This window comes from Pseudopipra pipra, chromosome 12 (genome assembly GCF_036250125.1).
Source record: "Pseudopipra pipra isolate bDixPip1 chromosome 12, bDixPip1.hap1, whole genome shotgun sequence".
Taxonomy (NCBI): Eukaryota; Metazoa; Chordata; class Aves; order Passeriformes; family Pipridae; genus Pseudopipra; species Pseudopipra pipra.
This window is the reverse complement of record NC_087560.1, coordinates 14715202-14729576: the sequence shown is the minus strand read 5'-3', so window position 1 is coordinate 14729576 and position 14375 is coordinate 14715202. Positions and strand designations below refer to the sequence as shown.

At 40.4% G+C, this 14375-nt stretch overlaps 1 protein-coding gene across 17 annotated transcripts in view; it reads left to right on the top strand.

Moving 5' to 3' along the window:
• AKAP13 (A-kinase anchoring protein 13) overlaps window positions 1–14375 on the top strand; it is a 208446-nt gene that overhangs the window by 14631 nt on the left and 179440 nt on the right. For 16 of the 17 annotated variants that reach the window (XM_064669029.1, XM_064669030.1, XM_064669027.1 and 13 more), the window contains exon 2: window positions 6264–6318. The exons of the other annotated variant lie outside the window; for it this stretch is intronic. The gene's annotated coding sequence lies outside the window, so the exon portion shown is untranslated. The remainder of the gene's footprint in view (window positions 1–6263; window positions 6319–14375) is intronic. 17 annotated transcript variants of the gene reach the window in all.

Sequence of the window (14375 nt, the reverse complement as noted above, 5' to 3'; positions counted from 1 at the left end):
ACCCTTATTTCTTCAGAAATGATGAGATACTATTTTTTTTTTTTTTTTTTGGTATGGATTATGGTGGCCTTAGATTGATGTGCTGCTGGTTCTGCTCAGGAAAGGCTCCCACAGCTGTCCCAGGGCTCAGTGGTATTTGTGGATGTGGTAGTTTTGCCTCGTGGTTCTCACCCCCAAACCTTTCTTTAGCCCATGTGAAGCAAAAATCCTTTTCTTGTTAGTGTTGGTGACCGGAGCAGCTTAGTGTGAATCTTGAGCAGCTGGTTAGGTGACACCCTACATCTTCTCCAGACAGTGAGAGCGTGTTAAAACACTTCATTAATACTTTTCTTGAGCACTCTCCATGAGATGGCTAAAGGAAATGAAATACTAACACTAAAATTATGCTGTCAGAAATGCCTGAAACCAACTATCTTGGGAGACTGACTCACCCTGCCCTTCCTCTGGGATCATGGCTGGATGCAGTGGGAGGGTATCCTGCTTTTTTGTCACAACTTCATGACCTTGTATCACCAGCCCATGGGTTTATTTGGGAACAGACTGATGCAGGAGAGAAGATGATATGCAAATAGGAATGTTTCTGTGGGTGATACTCATAGTTGAAATGGTCTTGGAGTAGTTATTTTGAGAGGAAATCTTGGCTCAGGTTCGTTGAGCTGAACTGCTGAGAACAGCCTGTGATGTGGAAATAAAAGGGATGGGGAGAAAAGAAGCAGGTGGTGAAAGGATGCATGTACAAGAGAAGTGGAGCACCACTCATATTATCTCTCCTAAGCCCCCTGTTTTCCCTCCCTCCAGAGATGGCTGTTATTTCAAGTGGGCCCCGAGGTTTGGAAAAAAGATCTGGTATGTGTGTGAGGAGCAAGTATGCAGAAAATTGCTGTGCTGTATGTAAACTTAGCATGGGAGTTTATAACTGAGATGTATGGTGATGTCTTCAGTTGAGTTTGGCTCTGAAGCTTTGGGAGACATAGCAAAATACTTGTGTGCCAGCCTACACAGGCTGGTATAAAACTAAGTAAATACTTGTAAAGGATTGTCTTCATCTTGCTTAGTGCTGTTCTTGAGCACTTCTCTAAACCTTAGATGTTCTTGAAGAAATTGCTCTTCCTTAGCATAAAAAGGCAATACTTAAGAAATTTAGACAGAAGTGGTGCTGCCTCTCCAGAAAGGAGTATTAATATAAATATTTGGAGTGTCCAGTTAATCTGGCAGGATTGTGACCAAGGCATGATACTGTGCCTGTGTGCATTTACACTGTAATTATGAATGGTTTGTTCTGTGAGACAGTGTGATGGCTTCAGTACTGCCTTTTTGTTATAAATACAATGTCTTCTGGGCTGTTGTTTAAAGACTCCTTTGGAAGCCTGATTTAATAGTGGAGCTGAGTGAATAATTCAAAACCTTTTTATCAAGTCCTTGTTTAAATTCTTAAATGAGCTCACCATAACCTTTTTATGTACCCCTCCTGCATGTGTCATACAAATATTAGAATAATTGAATTTTACTAGTGCAAATGTTTCTGTGAAGCAAATTTTTAGAGCTTGATATATGACTGTTTATGTAGAGGGGAATGTAAAATCTCACACACCAGTGTCTATGCCAGAAACTTGTACTGACTTAGGGGGACGGGACCCTCTGCTTTTGTTGGAGCAATCCTAATTGAGCTGGTTTGTCAGATTGACTCATTTTGCAGTTTAAAAACTGAACACATGTATTTAAAGGAATTTTAGAGATATCTCTCTTTCAGGCCATTCTACAAACAGTAGCAGTACTTAGTTTAAAATATTTGCCTTTTTTTTTTTTTTCAGATAAGTACTATTTCTAACTCTTTTTCCTTTTCTCCCCCCTTTACATGAGATGAAACAGCACATTCAAAATGCATCTGCTTAGCATCACTGGGTAGCTTAACACAGGGGTGCAGACCAGAGAAAATCTATAGTCACCTTCCAAGTTTGGTCATCTCTTGGCTTGAAGTCCAGTCCAGGCTAGAGGAGAGCGTCCCAGATAGGTAATTTGGGTGGATTTAGTATGGCTGCTCACATGTATTAATGTTTGCAGACTTGCTTGTAAAAGCTCATTAGTGTTAAGTCACTTTTGAGTACTGATGGTCTTTAAAAGGCAAATAATAGCCTTAAAACCAGGATATCTGGAGAACTGGTATTCATTTGTCTTCGGCTTCTGAAGAAAAGTGGAAGACTTGAAAATTGAAAGCCGGCTTGAGAAGCAGGGGTTGAGGATTAGGTAAGCAGCTGAGTGAGTGATGCTGTATTCTCAGTGGAGAGTTGTTGTTTAATTGGTTACAAGAATTTAGTCAAGGCTGTTTATTCTGTTTGCACACAAACCTTCTCCTGTACATGCTCTGGCAGCCCTCTAACCTTCCTGGCACTGCTGAGCCTGTGCTGCAGCTTCCCTTGGAGAGGAGATGGAGAACTCATACTCTTTCAATGCATCACGAGTTTGCAAAGCCTGATTTGCCTGTACAGGGTTTGCTCTCTGAATTCTGGATTTCTTTGCTGATTTTTCTGAACTCTGATGAAACCACCTTTAACCGTCTAAATGTCGTTGCCATAGAACTGCCCAGGAACGTGCTGAACTGCAGCCACTGGTAATGCCTCATGCCCCTCACAATGTATGCAGAAATCTGGAATTGCAGGCTTGTGTGGCAGGGCAGATTCTTGCAGTGACAAAGAAACTACTATTGAAATATTCTGTTGCCTTCAGTTGCAGCTATCCCAAGTCTAGCAGTACAGATGCATCTGTGTATCCATAGCCAGGCCTATTGGAAACATAACATGGTCTTTAGAAGTAGGAACTTTTGGCTTTTGGGGTTATAAAGAAAACCCCGAATCCTAAACCCCAGCATGATCACAACAACCAACCTTGTATTTGCAGAAGACAGGCGGTGAAATGTAAGAGCCAAGTAAACCTGTTCTTTTTTGGCCTTCCTGAAATTGTCAGATGTGTAAAGTCGTGTTTTAACTGAACAAAATTAGTTGCATCCAGCTCTATCACAGTGGGCATGGGCCTCTTGTTGTGGTTTTCTTGTAGTCTGTCAGCTTGAGTGGGAAGACTGTTCAGACTTAGTGACTTCCTCACATCAGCTGTTGCAACTGGTGCAACTGGGTCTTAACCAAGCTGAAAAGGGACATCTAGTCCATACCTCTTCATTTCCTTGTAATGCAGTGAATATGAGCTGTAATTTGCCAGTGTGGGTTCCTCAGACCTGAAAACAAACGAGAAGTTTTGGGTGGACTTTTGTGGCTTGTTTTTAATTAAATATTGGTGCAACAAGAGTTGTTTTGTGACAAGAAAGACCCAACAATCTTCCCAAACATGCGGAACAAGCAGGCTATGTCTTGTCATCCCATTACGACATTCCCACTGTAGGAAACACCCTTTGTGCTTTGATAAGCTTGTCCTTATTCATAGTGGGAAACTGTAAATTAACGTGTACAATTGCTTTTGTGCATGAGGTTTATAACAGTACATTGTCTCTTCAGGTTTGTGTTGCAAAGCCTGTCTGAAGATAGGTGAGCAGTATTACTCATATTTACTGTGGGGGAACCTGACACTTGGCAGCTTTTTCTGAGATACCCACTAAATCTGAGTGTTTGCAGAGTTTGCTGTAGTTTATGACTGAAATTGGTGATTGCAACAGGCGAGATTCCCACTGCAGCACAAAGTGGGGAGAGCAGATGCCAGCTGAGCTTTGCCTTGAGTGATGTGTCTGAAGAGATACAGGCTGGTGGCATAAAAGAAAGTCACTGTTGTCTCCTGGTTCCCTAATTCTTTGATCACTGAGAAGAAATTATATGGCCACTGAGCAAACTGATCAGTACAGTTTATGCTGAAGTTTTGTATGGTGTATATTTATTATAATAACCTAAAGGTGAAATTGGATCAAAATAAGCTCTGGATTTTGTTGTAGCTTGTTGCTTTTCGGTTGCATATGGATATTCTGCAAAGCAAGAGGTAGTTGATCAGCCTTGTCCCTATTTACTTAAGTACCTTTAATACTTCACCCTCCACGTGGTGACCTGTGGGCTGTCTTTGCTGAGTCTTCATGCTATTCTAGATTTGTTTATGCTCTTTCTGCTCGGTAGAGATTTACACTCCGTCCTTGTCTGATTCAAAATGGTGTTCAAAAATGCATCACTTGGCATTTAAGTCTGTCTCATTCATATAACAGTGCGTTGAAAAACAGTTTATTATTTTTGCTTATATTGATCTTATCTGGCATTGTCAGAGGGGAAAACAGTTAATGACTTGATGTGTGTTCAGACTGGATGGAGTAATGATGAGGTATAGCTGAGTTATTTTCTTTCTTTTAAAGCTGCATTTGATTTTCTGCTGTGGATATTTTGATTCTTGTTTATTTTTCTCCTTCATTTGGAGAAGAATAGTCTGGGAGAGGGGAAGGAAGAGGCAGGGTTTACCCCTATAACCATCATTGTTAGCCCTAACTTCTGGTAGAGTTTTGCTGCTTTGACTTGACCTTTTTAAACTTGAGAAATGTGTTTTTGTTTGCATTTCCATCTTGTTGCATTTAAAAACTGTTCTAACTATACCAGAGTGTTTGAACATTAATGGGGGAATGTTTTTCAGAGTCTTGATAGAATTTCCAGGCAGCTTTTCATCTGCCAAGTACTATACTGAGCTCTCTTGTGGGGTTTTGCTTGGTTTGCCTTAAGAATCTGCAAAGCAACTGTTCAAAATTGCTGACACATGTTAAGTAATTTGGAAATCACCATCTTTCTCCATTGATGTCTGAGAGTGCTCATGTTGGCAATAAGAACAGGATCTGACCCTGAAAATGATTTGTGAACAGTCTTAGTCTTGAGACCAATTATAGGCAGTGTCTTCCCTCTGATTCTGGCTAGTTTATCCTTACAGTCTTAGGTATTCTATTTTTATAAAAAAATTATTTACTCAATCTCTTTAAAAAATATCCTCTTCTGCCTTTTCCGTGTATTTTTGAATTATTCAACCACATCTGTGTATTTGGTGATGCCAACTTAACAGTAAAATGTAGTTGAGTATCAGGAGAGTTAATGCTACTTCTACCAGTAGTGGTAGTGGTATAATGCTTATTAATGAATAATCCATCATCTTCCACCTCCCTCCTCCAAACCTCTACTTTTCAACTTGGGAGCAGCTGTAATCAGCCTGTACAACTTCCCTTCCTCCTCTCATGAATAAATCCAACTACCTTATCTTCTCTATCGGAAAGTCTTCCTTGGCTTTAACAGCCTCTGGAGGAGCATATAAAAGGGGCTTTCACTGGCTAACAGGAAGCAAAATGAATGGAGGAACTTTTGATAATGCCCCTCTGTCTGAGGGGGGGATCAGCCCGACTAAATTGTACCAGATTAGTGAATGACAGTGCTTCAGCCAGGGCCAGAATTATAAGTTTTTAATCTTGGAACAAGCAATGATTTCTTCCTCCTAAACAGTGGTCAACTCCCTCTTTGATTTGGAGCCTTGCAGTCATCCATATTCAGTTAGTTTGTGTGTGTGGTTTCTGGTTTCTTTTCTTTTTTTTTTTTTTTTTTTTTCAGTCTGCATTCATGACTCTCAACAAGTCTTGAGGGCTTTTTTTGGTAGCAGTGATTTTTGGTAAGACCTGTCGTGGCCACATGCCATTTTTACCAGCAATTCACACTGTGCCTTTTATTTTTATGCGATAATGACGTCTCGTATATCACAGCTTTCTTCATATTGTTCCGTCTTTTGCTGCCTTAGAGTCTTTTGCAATTAGCCCTGGGGTGATTTGAGTATTTTTTTAATAAGCAACATTTTTGGTTCTGGCCACCTTCAGCCTTACTCTGTGTGTGTGTGTGTGTGTGTGTGTTTGACTCCTCGCTTCTCACCCCACAGCTTGGTCCACATTTTCGGATAATCCAGCTCGGTGGGAGGGAGAAATGACTGAAAATCTAAATGGGGCAGCTTAGCTAATTGCCTTAGGCCTGACTCGTCTGCTGGATAACACTAGTTTTATTGCAGCCCAATGTGATTGACATTTGGGGAATTGGACTGGTATAATGCTGGCAGCAGCAGTGAAAAATCTGCCCTATTGTTTCTGATACATTTGCTGTCTGAGGAGCACCTTTTTGTTACAAATAACTATCTGAAATGCAACTAATGGAGTGAATGTACTTCTTTTTCTTTAAATCACTGACTTTTCAAGTTCCTGAGGAAAAAAGTGAGAGCATTATCCTACTTACTAAAAGTTTGCCTTTTTCTGTGGTTTTTTTTTTCAGACTTTTTTTCTTGGATTTTATTACTGGAAAACTCTCTAATGACAACATTGCTTAGGTAAGTGGAGCAAGGTTTTTTCTGTGGTTTTTTTTTTTTTTTTTTTAGAATCACTTCCCCTATCTTAACTTCTCTGTGTGTTGTGTTGTAATGTTGAGCTGCCAGCCAGCTGTGCTGCGTGTGCTGTGGTTAAGGCTAGAAAGATGTAGTAAACAAAAGTAGGGGTAGTGCCTCCAGTATGACATAAGGATCTCATTTATTCATTTAATCAAATGAAGTGGACGTGGTGCAGAATAATGAAATACAGCTTTCATCTGCATGTTACTCCCTAGTCTCACCAATTTATAAAAAAATTTTTCAGGAGATGCTCTGCTTTTTTTTTTTTTTTCCACTAGAAAGTTAACTTGCTGGTATCACTTAATGCCATTTTGTTATGAAATGGAACCTTAATACTTCCAGATTTTTAGATACAGTTGCTCTTCCTCCATCCCTTTTTCTTCCCTGTTTCCCTCAACAGTTCTAGATAGGAGTGTCTGACATGGAGAGATCATAAAAAGCTTCAGAGTTTTATATTTTTTTAGCCCAAAAGATGGAAGATCCCAAACAAATTTAACACTCTACTTTCATCTCTAAACCCCATCTATGCCACTAAAATTCAAATGATTAACAGGGTTTCTGGGTGCTGATTGCAAACACGTGGTCTTTGCTGCTTCTAAATACCTTCTCAAACCCAGTTTCTGTGCTGTTCCATAGCACAGGGACATTCTCCTGAGTGCAAATCCAGTGCCATAGTGCCTTTAGTGATGGATGGAAGAATTAAGTGTGCTGCTATACCAAAATGGACTTTATGTTCCTTTCTCTGTGATGGAGAGAAGATCTGATTGACCTCTGATGCAAGACAGAAAGTTAATCCCCAGATACACAGCTAATTTGATGTATTAGTTGGAATTGCTTGTGATTCTGGATGAGGCCAAACAGTGACTGCAGTATTCACACAGGAATATAGTATCCTAAAATCTGTGCTGACAAAGATAAAAGTGCTGCTGCTCTTTGTGAAGTGCCTGTGAAAGGGTTTTCTTTTTTTCTCTCTCTGCTTTCTGCTGCTGGGTTTGTAGCAGTACCCATTCTCTTTCCCTTTTCATCTCCTTACAGTGGATGGTCAGTGTGGAAGCTACTGGCCTCTGTACCTTGAGATGATGGACCTCAGTGAAATAAAATTGATTCAGTCTTAAAGCAGAAGTCTTCTCCAATCTGCTTATCCCCGCTGTTTGTCCCTCAGGAGAGTGAATAGGTCTTTAGCCTGAAAATCTCATTTTAGCCAAATAGAAAACTCCAGAGAGGCTTTTGGGTTCCCTTGAGGTTTACATTTAGGTAGCTTATCTGAATTTATCTCTCTGCCATTCCTTTGTTGAGGTACTGTGAACTCAGGCTATGTGGTGTGTCATGGCTTTTGTATTTTCCAGAAAGACACAGGAACTGGCTGGTGGCCTCCAAGCTATGGGTGCTCCAACAGAGGTGGACCTTGTAGTTCTGACAGATGGTCTGCCTGGTGGTTTGCTAAACTGCAAGCTGGAGTGGGCTGTAAGACAAAGCTGGATGTGCTGGCAGCCTTTGCATTTTACTAAATCAGAGAAAAGACCTTAGCAGAGCCATATGTAGTGCGTGTCTGAGGGAGATTGTTGCCTGTGATCCATCACCGTGTTGCCCATGAGACGTTCTTGCCTGTCACAGTGCACTTGTGGTTCCCCCATGTCTCCTTCAACTACTTGAGGAGTGACTAATTTGCAGCCTAAGGCTGTATTTATTGATGCTACTGCCTGTCTAGAGGGTGGAGAGGACTCTGCAAACCAGGGAAGTATTTAGGCAGCAGTTTTAAATCCTTTTAACTTTGTATATTAGACACATCTATGAATATATGCAGACTGAGCTAATAAATAACCAGGGAATGGTAGTTAAGAGGAAAGGACATAATTAATTCTGTCATGTACTCTGCTTTAAAGTTGGGTCCAGAGCAGTAATGTGTTAGGTTGGGAAGGTAAACACTGTCATTATTCAACAACAAAACATGTACAAGGCTGACACTGTTTTCCTCCTTTTGATATAATAATTTTTTGCAATGGTTTGAATATCTTCGGTGGTCTGTGTTTGGTGTGGTAGAAGCCTGTTGAAGCCGTACCCTTTCTGAAGGGTCAGTACTCCTTTATTTGAATTGAGTTTTGTATTAATGCTGCTTTGCTGACACAGAACGTGTGCTGTTCCAGAAGGCTCTTACTGTTTGCTGCGGTTGGGGTGCTTGGCTGTAATTCCTGCAATATAGTTTGGAGGGAGGTATTTCTGTTTCATCAGGTGATCCCTTTTCAACTCTCCACACTGCAGTGTTAACCCAGGTCAAATGTCCGTGTAAAAAAAAAAAAAAAAAAAATCCTTTTTGTGGGGATACTGTTAAAAAGCCAATATGAGTCTGTTAACTTGTATATCTTTTTTTTTCCCCCTCCCTCTACACCAGAGTGCAGAGAAAAGGTTTGACTACAGCAAATGCAACTTTATGTGGTCGTCAAGGTTAACATTTGGTTTTTTTTAGTGGGGAAAGGAATATGGGGGAATCCTTGCTTTGCATCTTAAAACATTTAAAGCTGCTGTGAGAATGATGGTCTCTTAGCTAAAAGGAATAACTGTCATTAATTGTCATGGTAAAAAGTTACATAAAGCAAGGTAGTTAACTTTTCAGCTTGCATGATAACTGATCATAGGAAAATAAACTAAAGTGATTGTAGTTTCAAGCTCTCCCCTTGTTATTTCTCACAACACAGCCTTTCCCCATTCCTTCACACTTCTCATTTTAGCAAATTTCTTGATGTGTAGTTAAACACACTGCAAAAAAACAAGCAAAGACTTCATACACCTATTCTTGTCTTAACCGTGCTCCACATAACCCAGCCTAAATATCAGAAGATCACTTGAGTTTGCATAAGTGAAGATACATGTATCTGAAAAGGGGTGGTGTTGTGCAACCTCTCAGTGCCTCTTCCTGTGGAGTTTTCTTACAAGTTTTGCAGTTCTGGCTCTTCCAGCAGAAGTCTTGGGCAAAAAACACTCATGGAGACACCAGAGGAATAGCTGATGCAGCTCAGCAGCCACCTCCTAAAATAAATGGTGGAAGGTTGCCTGTTTCTCTTAGCAATATTTTCTTTGGAAGACAAGCATCTCCTCAGCATGTCCTTGGCTCTCTGTGTCTCCCTAGCAAACTATAACACTGAATACTCCTCCTTCTACTGGTCACAGCTCAATTTAGATGTTCTTGATTAAAACTATTTCTGTGCTCCTTCAGGGTTTATTGCTTCTGATTGCAGATAGCTTGCAAAACTCCCAGGAGTTCAGAGCAGAAGGGAGTCCTTCCTTTGTAGGGATCCAAAAGAAGTTGCATGTTGTCAACTTGCACAAGATCTTTCTTCAAAGTATGAAAAGTTTTTTTTTAGGGGGAGGGATCTGTTAGAAAATTATTAGCCCTTGGTGGGTGGCATGAGCAGCATTGACTGGAGGGGCTATTGTTCTGTGGTTCATGTGCTGTTTATTTTGCAGCCAGTGATCTTTTTGTATTGCTGAGGCAGATGGAGGGATTCCCAGTTCCACAAGCATAACCCTGGGAGAGATTAGTTGGTTTTAGGTTTCACCACTTGGATGATGAGGTTAGCCTGAGACAGAGATGCATCCCTGTGTGTGGAAATGGTCTTGGCCCAGATCTTGTCTGGCGATGTAAAGCCTGAGAAAGGACCAAGAGGTCAACTTCAGCTTTTTAAAGAATGTGATGTATGTTCATCTTGTGGCATGCATGGACTGTGCTTTTTTGTTTCAAAAAGGGTAAAAAATTTTGTTACAAGCTCATGTGTTTTTTTAAAATGCTCTAATTAGAGCTACAATTAGCTCTAAAGTACAGCCTACCTTACAGCTACATAAATATTTATATCTGTGATACTGAAACACTAATGATAAAGAATCCCAAGGGGTTTTTTCATAGCCACAAAGTGAAGAACATTTCTTTCAGTCTCTGCCTCTTAGCACCTTTCTTCCACTTTACCTGATTCCCTCCTACCAAGCTAAGCAACATCTTAAATATGAGCACACCAGGGTTTCTTTTTTTTTTTTTTTGTATCAGTAGCAGTCTTAAGTAATTACTCTGCAGTTCTAATACTTCTTACAGAAGTGAGCTCCTCTGCTTGTGTCAGTTAGAGGTCTGGCATTTTGATGGTGTGTAGCAAACTGACACTCTGCAACAAGCTAAAATGAACAGAAGCTTGTTTCCTTTTCGCTCACATGGGCACTTATTCACTTCCCCATCTGCTTCGACTTTGAAGACTGCTGAGGTTCTTCCTCTGTCTGACCCACTTGGCATAAGCTAGAGAGGATTATCTTTCTCCAATAGCCAAGTTTATAGGGCTTCAGCTTGTTCGTAAATAATCCTTAGAGTTTTCAGTGCTGCCTTTCTTCTTCTTTCCCCTTCGAAACTGACTTGCTTTCGTTTGTGTACAAATAGGGGAAATGCTTTTTCAGTCTCTAGATAGAGGGGAGAGTTGGTGCAGTCACTAGGCAAGAGGGCATGGAAAGTGCACTGAGGAGGTTTCACTAAATATCCACGATTTTAAATATTTCTTTTGTAATTTCTATTTGTGGCCCTAGCAAAAGAGAGGATCATCTGTAGAGGAGATCTTTGCTCTGCTGCTCCTTGTACGAGCACAATTCCAGAGTACAGTCAGTGAGAGACAAAACACAGGACCTGCATATAGAGAGGCATCTTTATAGAAACATGGAATTTTTTAATGTACTTGAGAGAAGGAGAGTGTGTTGCTCTGTCTTTGCTTTCACACTTGAGTACCTGTACCAGTAATTGGTTTGCATGTGTGAATGGTTATTTTAGGGTTACATTAAAACTCACTTTCAGCTTTACTGAAGATAATTTCTTTTTAATCTGAAATGGAAAGTTGCAGTGTTGCTGTGTTTGGGCTGTTTGGTTACAACTGTGGTACGTGTGCAACTCTTAACTACTTTGGGACTCTCTGCATGCTGGAGGTGATCCTTTCTCCTGTTCCCATACAGCTGCATGCTGTGCCATAAGGGGTTTTGTTGTGTTGCTATCAATACTAGAAACAGATGCAAGGTTTTCTAGAATAGACAGTTAATTTTCCTAATCTGCCTAAATTTTAAAATTAATTTTAGTATTATCTGAAACATAAAAATCCTCAAACCTTTCTCTGAGTTTTTGTACATCCCTGTCAGGTGAGTCTAACAGAAAGCAACTTTCATCTAAGTTCTGAGCTCACTACATTTGATAAATCTTTGACTGTGTTTGTAGATGCAAATCAATAATAACAGTAACAGAATAAATATGTTTTTTTATGACTTTTCCTTAATAAGGGGGTGGTGAGACAGCCAACACAAATAACATGAGAGGCTTGGGGTCATAGTCTTGCTGTCCTTAAATTCTTATTTTGATATTTCTCAATGCCTAGAGTGAGAGTGGCTATTTTGGTCCCTTGCTTTTGCCCTGAATGAACCTGTCAGGGGAGATTTAGGGCAGTGGTCACAGCCCTGGGCCTGTCTGAGTTTAAGATGCATTTGGATAATGCTTTCAGGCACATGGTGGGATTCTTGGGCCTGTCCTGCACAGGGCCAAGAGCTGGACTTTGATCCTTGTGGGTCTTTTTCAGCTCAGGATATTCTGTGATTCTGTGAACCAAGGTGTGACTTCATATCTGCTTTCTCCTGGTACTTCTTTAATTCTCCCACATCTTCTGGCCATTCCACTGCTGCCAAAGCACGGGGTGGATTTTAGTTTTCTTTTTATTCTGCATGTGACATTTTGGACTTGGAGTTCTGCAGACCAGCCTCTCTGGACTTGAACTTTCAGGCCTTGTGATCTGCATGTGGTCCTTCTGGCCCCTTGGTAGCAGGAGATAGCAGCCCTTTGTGGAAAGATGGGCTGTAATTTTGTCCTGCTTTGAACATGTGGGATTCTAAGTATTTCCTATGAGATGTACCAGTAATATAAACAAACTGTTTTGTTTAGTGAAAGCTCTTTATCCCAATAGGATTGGAGACATCTTATAAAGTGATCACTGTAAATTTAAAACTAATATTTGTCATTATTTAAATAAACATAAATCAGGATGGTATACAAACAACCCAAGTTCCCAGCCCAGGGACTTGAAAGACAGACCTACTTGGATGTAGGCTGTGTATTTTTTGTCCATTTCCTTGTTAAGTTTAAGGCCTTGCACACCTAATTAATACCTTTTTAAATTTGTGTCAATGACAGAATGGATAAATTTTAGTGGACACAGATTTTAGTGCTACAGTTACAGAATACACATAGGAGCACATAGGGTGAGTAGATCTTAAGGATTGCAGATATTTTTCAGGTCTTCTGGTGCAGCATCTTTGACACACCAGTTGGTTTGGTACAGAGGACACCAAATGGAAGCCTTTAAGCTGGAAAGGGTGAAGTACTGGGTAGTGTGTTGTAAAAGATTTCTGAGAGTAGACGAGTCGTTCCAAAAACGTAACACTGGAAAGAAGTTTCCATGCCAGGCTGTTAAATTTCATTGCTGTCTTAATTAGAAAGGAAGCAGCCCCCTATTTTATGAAGTTTTCCAACCCAGTTGAAGCTCTATCACATTAGATACGACAACAAAATGATCAAGCACTTGTCTGGATGCCAGCAGCCTTGTACTTCCAAATTAATTGTATTTTTATGAGTAAGTGTTAACTTTTTCAAAAATAAAGCTTAGGCTTTGGAAAAAGCAGATGCTGATGAATATGGGAAGGGATGGGGAAGAGAATATCATGTTCTTGGTAATGAGGGGACCTCTGGAGCTCTAATTTCGCTTACCAAGTAGCTATTATTTTTTGTATATGAAATGTAAAATTTTACCTTTGAGGAACTTCATTTATGGGGTGGAGGAGTTCATAGTGCTTTCAAGGCCTGAGTTCAGCTGATAATCCAAGAAGGAATTCATTGTCTTCATAGATGGAGGGTATATGAGCTTTTTTAGTTCATCAGGCTTTTCAAAAATGTACAGATTTGCAGATGTGTGAGGGACTGGGGGGAAACCTTTGCCTCTAAGTGGTGGTAAAATTTAGAACTGGTATGGTTATGGCTCTGATCAACATTCATTTCAATGTTCCCATAAAAAGCTTATGACTTGGCAGGGTTTCAAGGACCAAAAAGAAAAAAGCTCTGTATACAACATGTTTTATTAATGTTGAAGGAGTAATGTTGCTCTATTTCAGTGTCTGCCACTGCATAGAATAAGTTCTCTTTGGCTCTTGTACACTTTGGCTTTTCCCCTGAATAAAAGGTGTGACTTTACATCTGCGTTTTCCTAGTAGCCTTGTATTAATCAGGATTATACATATTTCCAAGTTTTGGCTAGGTTTCATCCTTTTTCTTTCTTAATTCTCCCATGTTGCAGAGTAAATTCATGATTCTTGACCCTCAGCTGATACTGTAAAGTGTATTTGCATAAACCTTAACGTTAAGCATCACATCCCACTTACTTATGATGACTTTTTGCCCCCTCTTAAGCTTTATGTAAAGGTGAATTTGAAATTAGGCAGCTGAGAAAGAAGTCATCTGTTAAAACTTGGCAAATGTGGTTGAACTAATAAAAGCACATTTAAAAAAATACTTTTAAGGGAAATCAGTACTGTAAAACATGAGCTTTAAGATGAAATTGCTGAAGATAATTTGTGCGGCCGAAATGCGAGGGAAGGCAGATAAGACAAGTCAAGCACAAAATCACAATTTACAGCTACATACCGGTGTTACTTTGGTAAGATTACCCCTGCATGGGGCTTGGCTGGCGATCAAGGAATGGCTTAGGGAGACGGCTGGAGTGGGATCGCTTGCGGTGTGCGAGGCATCGGGTCACGCTCTGAAACAGGAGTCTGAATTCAGATGCTGAACACCGGCCCCTTTCAGCGAGCGCTGTGCTGCCTGGCCGTGGGACACAGCCCGGGGCTGCGAGGCAGGAGAAGTGTGGGTATGTGACTTCTTAAAAGTAATTTCTGTTCCCCAAGTTACTGTGCGGGTTTTGGCAGGGGCAGAGTTAATTTTCTTTGTG